Consider the following 9,681-nt stretch of genomic DNA (forward strand, 5'->3'; position numbering starts at 1 on the left):
ATATTCCACCACATGGATGTGAGTTTAATTATCCAATCTCTTGTTGGTTAACTTACATTCTGCATCGTCTTATGTTACTGCATATGTGTGATAACTGTGATAAAGTTTTTCCAAATTTCTTTGTACACATGTATTTTTTGGCTGAGGTATGTGCGTCTTCAACTTCAATAGAGAGTGTAAAACTGCACTCCACTTTACCTAGCTGAGTTTCCACTGGCCCATATCTCTGCCAGCAATTCTGTCAGACTTACATTTTCACCAATCTGAAGATGATAGAACATTCATTTTAACTTTCATTTATCCACTAGTTTCTATTCAATTATCTTTTCCCGTGTTTACTGACCGTTCCAATTTCTTCCTCTGTAAAGTAACTCTTCACATCCTATGCCCATTTTGTCTTAAGTTTTCCTTTTCATTACTAGGCTATTTTTCATATCCTGGATACTAATCATTAAGAAAAGTTTCCCTACAACAAGATCACAAAGACAGTTAGGTAAATTTTCTTTTAAATTTTTTGCAAGATTTCCTTTTCATATTTTAGTCTAATAATGTCAGAAAAGAAGGCCTAACACTCAAATGTCAGTTAAAAACTAGCTGAGTAAAAATGTGGTACAGCTGGGCGTGGTGGCTCACGCCTGTAATCCCAGCACTTTGGGAGGCCGAGGCAGGCGGATCACGAGGTCAGGAGATGGAGACCATCCTGGCTAACATGGTGAAACCCCGTCTCTACTAAAAATACAAAAAATTAGCTGGGCGTGGTGGCGGGTGCCTGTAGTCCCAGCTACTCAGGAGGCTGAGGCAGGAGAATGGTGTGAACCTGGGGGTGGAGCTTGCAGTGAGCCGAGATCGCGCCACTGCACTCCAGCCTGGGAGACAGAGCAAGATTCCGTCTCAAAAAAAAAAAAAAAAAAAAAAAAAAAAAAAGTGGTACATCCACACTACAAAGTACTAATTTAAAAAAAGATGAAGAATATTTCTATAAACAGATACGAAGTGATCTCTGAGATAAGTTTAAAAAGGTGCAAAATGGGCCGGTGCAGTGGCTCACACCTGTAATTCCCAACACTTTGAAAACACTTTGGGAGGCTGAGGCAGGTGGATCGCCTGAGCCCAAGAGCTCAGCCTGGGCAGCATGGCAAAACCCAGTCACTACCAAAAATACAAAAAAAATAGCTGGGTGTGGTGGCACACACCTGTGGTTCCAGCTACCCTGGAGGCTGAGGTGGGAAGACAGCTTGAGTCTACGAGGCAGAGGTTTCAGTGAGCCAAGATCACACCACTGTACTCCAGCCTCAGTGACAGAGTGAGACCCCACCCCAGGTCAAAAAATAAATAAAGTGCACAATGGTGTATGCTGTCTTTTGTCTAAGGGAGGGAGAAAATATTCCTGCCTCAGCCTCCCGAGTGGCTGGGATTGCAGGCGTGAGCAACCATGCCTGGCTAATTAATTGTGTGTGTGTATGTATATATGTGTATATGTATATATACATATATATTTTTTTGTGTGTGTGTGGAGATGGGGTTCCTCCATGTTCATCGGGCTGGTCTCAAACTCTCGACCTCAGGTTAGCCACACACCTCGGCCTCTCAGGGTGCTAGGATGAGAACAAGAATTAAAAGAAATTTAAAAATGTGTAAGCAAAAACTCAGTTATATGTAAAAAAAAAAAAAAAAAAAAAAAAACCCAATTCCTCCTTAGAAAGGGAAAGAGCTGGAGTCCTTTAAAAAAACGACCTGTTTTTCTATGGCTAGTGAGCCTTATCTCTCCTCCCTTCCCAGGCATTATAAAAACCCTAATTCCCTAGCTGTGCAACTGCAGGGTCACTAAACAAATAAACTCAAGTCACAAAACATATTTTTCCTAAAAAAGGAAAAAATAATATAATGCATGATTCAGTTAAACAACTATCTTTGTTTCTCGCTTCTATAATATGCTTCCCCCTGCACAGATCTACCCCCTCCCCACAAAAGGCTTAAAAGATAACTCTTTGTTCAGAACTCAGTGCTTTAAATGTTAATCCGACTGGGCCGATGCACCTAAATAATTAATAACCTCCTAAACCCCATCAGTCTCTCTAATTCCTTAAAAATCCCACTACAGGATTGCAGGCGTGAGCCACCGTGCCCGGCCTAATTTATTAATCAGAAAGGAACAGATTGGCCTAGTGTGGTGGCTCACACTTGTGATCCAGGACTTTGTACCGCTGAGCATGGCGGATCACTTGAGCCTAGGAGTTCTAGACCGGCCTGGGCAACATGGTGAAACCCAGTTTTTTTTTTGAGAGAGTTTTGCTCTTGTTGCCCAGGCTGGAGTGCAGTGGTGCGGTCTGGACTCCCCACAACCTGTCTCCTGGGTTTGGGTGGTTTTCCTGCCTCAGCCTCCTGAGTGGCTGGGATTGCAGGCATGAGCCACCATGCCCAGCTGATTTTTTTTTTTTTGGTACAGAAGGGCTTTCTCCCTGTTGTTCAGGCTGGTCTCAAACTCCCGAACTCAGGTTATCCACCTGCCTTGATCTGTGGAGGTGCTGGAATTGCAGGCATGAGCCAGCATGCATGGCCCAATTTATTTAATTTATTTTTTTGTTTTGAGATGGAGTCTCACTCTGTCACCCAGGCTGGAGTGCAGTGGCACTGTCTTGGCTCACTGCAACCTCTGCCTCTCAGGTTCAAGCAATTCTTCTGCCTCAGCCTCCTGGGTAGCTAGGATTACAGGTGTCCCCCGCCACACCTGGCCAATTTTTTTGTATTTTTATTAGAGATGGTGTTTCATCATATTGGCCAGGCTGGTCTCCAACTCCTGACCTCAGGTGAGCCACCCACCTCAGCCTCCCAAAGTGCTGGGATTACAGGCGTGATCGGCCTGGCGTGGTGGCTCCACTTTTGATCCCAGGACTTTGGACGGCCGAGCGTGGAGAGTCGCTTGAGCCTAGAAGTTCCAGACCAAACATGGGCAACATGGTGAAACCTGGTCTCTCTTTTTTTTTTTTTTTTTTTGAGACGGAGTTTCGCTCTTGTTGCCCAGGCTGGAGTGCAGTGGCATGGTCTCGGCTCGCCACGGCCTCCACCTCCCAGGTTTGGGTGTTTCTCCTGCCTCAGCTTCCCAAGTGGCTGGGATTGCAGGCATGAGCCACCATGCCCGGCTCATTTTGTAATTTTTTTTTTTTTTTTTTTTTTTTTTGTGCAGACGGGGTTTCTCCATGTTTGTCGAGCTGGTCTCAAACTCCCGGCCTCAGGTAATCTGCCCGCCTCGGCATCCCCGGGTGCTGGGATTGCAGGTGTGAGCCACCATGCCAGGCCTGATTTATTAATCAGAAAGGAATAGATTGGCCTGTCGTGGTGGCTGACGCTTGTGATCACAGGACTTTGGATGGCCTAGCCCAGCGGATTGCTTGAGCCCTAGGAGTTCCAGACCGGCCTGGGCAAAATGGTGAAACCCAGTGTCTTTTTTTTTTTTTTTTCTTGAGGCAGAATTTCGCTCTTGCTGCCCAGGCTGGAGTGCAGTGATGAGGTCTCAGCTCCCCGAGGCCTCCGCCTCCTGGGTTTGGGTGGTTCTCCTGCCTCAGCCTACCAGGTGGCTGAGATTGCAGGCATGAGTCACAATGCTCGGCTAATTTTGTAATTTTTTTTGTGGGGGGCGAGGGGGTTTCTCCCTGTTGGTCAGGCTGGTCTCAAACTCCCGACCTCAGGTTATCCGCCCGCCTTGGCTTCCGGGGCTGCTGGGATTGCAGGCGTGAGCCAGCGCGCAAAGCCCAATTTATTAATCAGAAAAGAATAGATCGGCCTGGCGTGGTGGCTCACGCTTGTGATCCCAGGACTTTGGACGGCCAAGCGCGGCGGATCGCTTGAGCCTAGGAGTTCCAGACGGGCCTGGGCAACATGGTGAAACCCGGTCTCTTTTTTTTTTTTTTTTTTTTGAGGCGGAGTTTTGCTCTTGTTGCCAGGCTGAAGTGCAGCGGCCTGGTCTGGGCTCCCCCAGTGTCCGCCTCCGGGTTTGGGTGGTTCTCCAGCCTCAGGCTCCTGAGTGGCTGGGATTGCAGGCATGGGCCACCATGCCCGGCTAATTTTTAATTTTTTTGTGGGGGGGGTCGGTTACAGATGGGGTTTCTTCCTGTTGGTTAGGCCGGTCTCAAACTCCCGACCTCAGGTTATCCGCCCATCTCGGCCTCCCGGGGTGCTCAGATTGCAGGCGTGAGCCACCGCGCCCGGCCCACTTTATTAATCAGAAAGGAATAGATAGTCCTGGCATGGTGGCTCACGCTTCTTATTCCAGGAATTTGGATGGCCAAGCGCAGCAGATCGCTGGAGCTAGGAGTTTCAGACCAGCCTGGGCAACATGGTGAAACCCGGTCAATTTTTTTTTCTTTTTTTTTTGAGGCGGAGTTTCGCTCTTGTTGCCGGGCTGGAGTGCGGTGGCGCAGCCTCGGCTCCCCGCGGCCTCCGCCTCCGGGTTTGGGTGGTTCTGCCTCAGCCTCCTGAGTGGCTAGGATTGCAGGCCTAAGCCACCAAGCCCGGCTCATTTTGAATTTTTTTTGAGGGGGGAGGGTACAGACGGGGTTTCTCCCTGTTGGTTAGGCTGGTCTCAAACCCCGGACCTCAGTTTATCTGTCCGCCTTGGCCTCCCGGGGTGCTGGGATTGCAGGCGTGAGCCACCGCACCAGGCCCAATTTATTAATCAGAAAGGAATAGATGGGCCTGGCGTGGTGGCTCACGCTTGTGAGCCCAAGAATTTGGACGGCCAAGCGCAACAGATCGCTTGAGCCTAGGAGTTCCAGGCCGGCCTGGGCAACATGGTGAAACCTGGCCACTTTTTTTTTTTGTTCTTGAGGCGGAGATTCGCTCTTGTTGCCCAGGCTGGAGTGCAGCGGCGAGGTCTCGGCTCCCCGAGGCCTCCGCCTCCCGCGTTTGGATGGTTCTCCTGCCTCAGCCTCCCGAGTGGCTGGGATTACAGGCATGAGCCACCGTGCCCGGCTCATTTTGTATTTTTTTTTTTTTTTCGGTGGAGATGGGGTTTCTCCATTTTCGTCAGGCTGGTCTCAAACTCCCGACCTCGGGTTATCTGCCCGCCTAGGCCTCTGGGGGTGCTGGGATTTCATGGATGAGCCAGCTCGCAAGGACCAATTTATCAATCAGAAAGGAATAGATCGGCCTCGCGTGGTGGCTCACGCTTGTGATCCCAGGACTTTGGACGGCCCAGCGCGGGGAATCACTTGAGCCTAGGAGTTCCAGGCTGGCCGGGGCAACATGGTGAAACCCGGTCTTTTTTTTTTTTTTTTTTTTTTGAGGCGGAGTTTCGCCCTTGTTGCCTGGCTGGAGTGCAATGGCGCGGTCTCGGCTCCCTGTGGCCTCCACCTCCGGGTTTGGGTGGTTCTCCTACCTCAGCCTCCCGAGTGGCTGGGATTACAGGCATGAGCCACCATGCCCAGCTCATTTTGTATTTTTGTTTTTTTTTTGTTGTTACTGTTTTGGTGTAGACGGGGTTTCTCCATGTTTGTCGGGCTGGTCTCAAACTCCCGACCTCAGGTGATCCGCCTGCCTCGGCCTCCCAGGGTGCTGGGATTGCAGGCGTGAGCCACCGCGCCCGGCCCAATTTATTAATCAGAAAGGAATAGATCGGCCTGGTGTGGTGGCTTACGCTTGTGATCCCAGAACTTTGGACGGCTCAGTGTGGCAGATTGCCTGAGTCTAGGAGTTCCAGACTGGCTCGGGCAACATGGTGGAACCCGGTCTTTTTTTTTTTTTCTTTTTCTTTCTTTTTTTTTTTTGGAGGCGGAGTTTTGCTCTTGTTGCCCAGGCTGGAGGGCAGTGACTGGTCTCGGCTCCCCACGGCCTCCGCCTCCGGGTTTGGGTGGTTCTCCTGCCTCAGCCTCCCGAATGGCTGGTATTACAGGCATGATCCACCATGCCTGACTAATTTTGTATTTGTTTTGTTTTGTTTTGTTTTTGGTACAGATGGGGTTTCTCCCTGTTGGTTAGGCTGGTCTGAAACTCTCGACCTCAGGTGATCCGCCCGCCTCAGCCTCCCGGAGTGCTGGGATTGCAGGTGTGAGCCACCGCGACCAGCCCACTTTATTAATCAGAAAGGAATAGATCGACCTGGAGTGGTGGCTCACGCTTGTGATCCCAGGACTTTGGATGGCTGAGCGTGGGGGATCTCATGAGCCTAGGAGTTCCAGACTGGCCTGGGCGACATCATGAAACCCGGTCACTTTTTTTTTTTTTTGGAGGCGGAGTTTCACTCTTGTTGCCCAGGCTGGAGGGCAGTGGCTCGGTCTCGGCTCCCCACGGCCTCCATCTCCAGGATTTGGGTGGTTCTCCTGCCTCAGCCTAGGAAGTGGCTGAGATTGCAGGCATGAGCCACCATGCCCAGCTAATTTTGTAATTTTTTTTTTTTTTTTTTTTTTTGGTACAGACAGGGTTTCTCCCTGTTGATCAGGCTGCTCAAAAACTCCCGACCTTAGGTTATGCTGCAGCCTTGAATTCCTGGGCTCAAGCAATCCTCCTATCTCCACCTCTTGAATAGCTAGGACTACAGGTTCGTGCTACCACACCCAGCTAATTTATTTTTATTTTTTGTAGAGGTTGGGGCTTGCTGTGTTGCCCAGGCTAGTCTCAAACTCCTGGCCTCAAGCGGTCCTCCTATCTCAGTCTTCCAAAGCACTGGAATTATAGGTGTGAGCCACCGCACCCCAGCTGCCAAATATGTTAATAATCACATCAAACATAAATGATTCAAACAGCCCAGTTAAAAGTCAGAAGTTGTTAGAATGGATATGAGAGCAAGATCAAACCATACGCTGCCTTCAGGGGTCCTACTTTAAATACAAACAAATAAATAGGCTAAAAGCAAAAGGACAGGGAGGTACATACCATGCTAATGTGCATCAAAAGAAAGCTGGAATGCCTGTGTTAATGTCATACAAAGTAGAATTCATAGCAAACAATACTGACAGGGACTAAAAGAATAGTATCCAGACAATGCAGGTGATAGTTCATCAAGACGACATAATGTCTTAAACCTTTGCACCCTTCATAATAGATCTTCCAGATACATGAAACTAAAATAAAACTTCATGGAGAAATAGACAAATCCACAGTTGTAACTAGAGATTTGAATACCCCTCCTTCAATAATTGATAGAACAACTATGTTTAAAAAATTGATATAAGATTTGAACAACTGTATCAACTAACTTGACCTAATTGACATTTTTTAGAACACTGGACAGATTTTACATTCTTTTCAAGTGCATGAGGAATACCTACCAATATAGATCATGATTTGGACCATAAAACAAATCTTACGCATCAGAAGGATTCAAATTTTGTAAAATATATTCTCTGTCCACAGGAAAATTAAATTAGAAATTAATAACAGATCCCTAGAAAATCCCCAGTATGTGGAAAGTAAAACATTTCCAAATACAATGGATCAAAGAATGAATCAGAAATAAATTACAAATAATTTTGAAGAGTGAAAAAGAAAACTGTGTACCAAAATGTGTGGGATCCGGCAAAGGCAGACCTTAGAAGGAAAATTATGGCATGAAATGCCTATTTTAAAAAAGAAAAATGGTCTCAGAACTATGACCTTAGTGTCCATCTTAGAAAACAATAAGAAGGACAGATACAAACCAAAGTAAACAGAAGAAACGGAGGGAGTAAGAAAGAGTAGAGGAGAATCCATAACATAGAAAACGGAAAAACAATAGAGAAAAAGCAAAGGAAATAAAAACCGGTTCTTTGAGAAGATCAATATAATTGTTAAAATCTCTATCTAGACTGGTCAAGAAAAAAAAGATTACAAATTATAAAAATATTAGGCATAGAGGAGTTGTTGTCACCCCAGAGTATACAGATATTAGAAAATAAGTATAATGAACAACTTAATGCTGACAAATTTGACTTTTTAGATGAAATGGACAAGTTCCTCAAAGGACATACTCTTAGCGATGTGTCTAAGAAATTGAATTTCCTGGAAACCAATCTCCAGGACCAGATCTGGTGATTTCTAACAGACATGTAGCTAACAGATAATACCAATTCTACACAAACTTTTTCAGAAAATTGGAGGAGGGAATTCCCATTTTTTTGAGGATAGCTTTACTGATAGCAAAGACTGTCTCAAGAAAAAAAAAGATTTTTAATATATGTATTCAAGAATATGTGAAACAGTATTTTTTCAAGTTTCCATTGAAAAATTTAAAAATAGATGATATAAAACCTCAATATATTTTTTAAAATAAAAACCAGACAGGTCACATTACCTACTCAAAGTTTAATTACATTAGAAATTAAGACAAAGTTGAAACAGGACAACCAGCACCCATAGTATCACCCTCCTCAGAGTATTTAAAAATAGATTCCTTTAAAATTATTTCTTTTTTTACAGGAATAAAATCTAATCAATTATTAGAAAGATAATCTCAAACTGAACTCAAAAGAAGACGCAAATCGTCTTCAAAGTCAGTAAGGGTGCTATAAATGCTTCTTGTACTTTGAAACTCTCTGACTTTCCATTCTACTCTCAGTTGTAGAAAACTCCCTGATTGTTCAGTTTTTGTGTGATTAGATTAGGTTTACCCAGATACTCTCCCTGTCTTAAGGCTGACGGATTATTAGCCTTAGTGACATCTGCAAGACTCCTTTGCCGTGTGAAGTATCAGCAGAGTAACAGGAGGAAATGAAGGTCATAGGGGCTTAGAATTCTTCCTGCTACAACTTCTATTCACTTATTTTGAGTCCTCAGAGTTTAATGAGCTCCTACTATGTTCTAGGTCCTTGCAATAGGAGTACAGCAGTGAACAAGACAAACATGGTTCTGGTCCTTGGAGTAGAAAGTAAATGCTGAAAATTTAATAAATGGGTGGGTAGATAGATAGATGTATGAAGGTCTAAATGCACACTCAGAAAACAGCAGGAGAAGACTGAGACTCAATATTATTGAATATGTTTTCAAGGCCCATGTATCGTCTTGAATGAAAATGTTGCTCAATTTCTGATGAGACTAATTCATCAATATGTTATCATTGACTGATGACCTCACATAATAAAAGATCTTGACTTGAGTGTATGTTAATAATCAACATAATGGGTAATGTATCAAGAGAGTATATGGAAAGTAATAAAAAGATATAAATTAAAATCTTGAAAATTTTTGTGCTAAAAATGTTAAAATATTTTATGTTAAAAATTTATATATTTATTTCAATTTTTAGATGCTTCATCTGTTACAGGCCATCATGATTTAAATTTAAAAAATGAGAAACATTTTGTTTAGAGAATAAAATATAAAGTGTTAATAAATTGATTTTTCTGTTTATTATTTCTGCGAACTTTTGTCCACCACAACCTATTTTAAAAAGTTACTATAGGCTGGTTGCAGTGGCTCACGCCTGTAAACCGAGCACTCTGGGAGGTCAAGGCAGGTAGATCACCTGAGGTCAGGAGTTCCAGACCAGCCTGGCCAGCATGGCAAAACCCCGTCTCTACTACAAACACAAAAATTAGCCCAGTGTGGTGGCGGGCACCTGTGATCCCAGCTACTGGAGAGACTGAGGCAGGAGAATTGCTTGAACCCAGGAGGCACAGGTTGCAGTGAGCTGAGATCATGCCACTACACTCCAGCCTGGGCAACAAGATCCAAACTCCATCTCAAACAAACAAACAAACAAAAACAACCCAC

At 45.0% G+C, this 9,681-nt stretch overlaps 1 pseudogene; it reads left to right on the forward strand.

The window, feature by feature from the left end:
- LOC129028696 (putative HERC2-like protein 3) overlaps positions 1-9,306 on the forward strand; it is a 50,353-nt pseudogene extending 41,047 nt beyond the window's left edge.
- The last annotated feature ends 375 nt before the right edge of the window (positions 9,307-9,681 follow it).

This window comes from Pongo pygmaeus, chromosome 16 (assembly GCF_028885625.2).
Source record: "Pongo pygmaeus isolate AG05252 chromosome 16, NHGRI_mPonPyg2-v2.0_pri, whole genome shotgun sequence".
Taxonomy (NCBI): domain Eukaryota; kingdom Metazoa; phylum Chordata; class Mammalia; order Primates; family Hominidae; genus Pongo; species Pongo pygmaeus.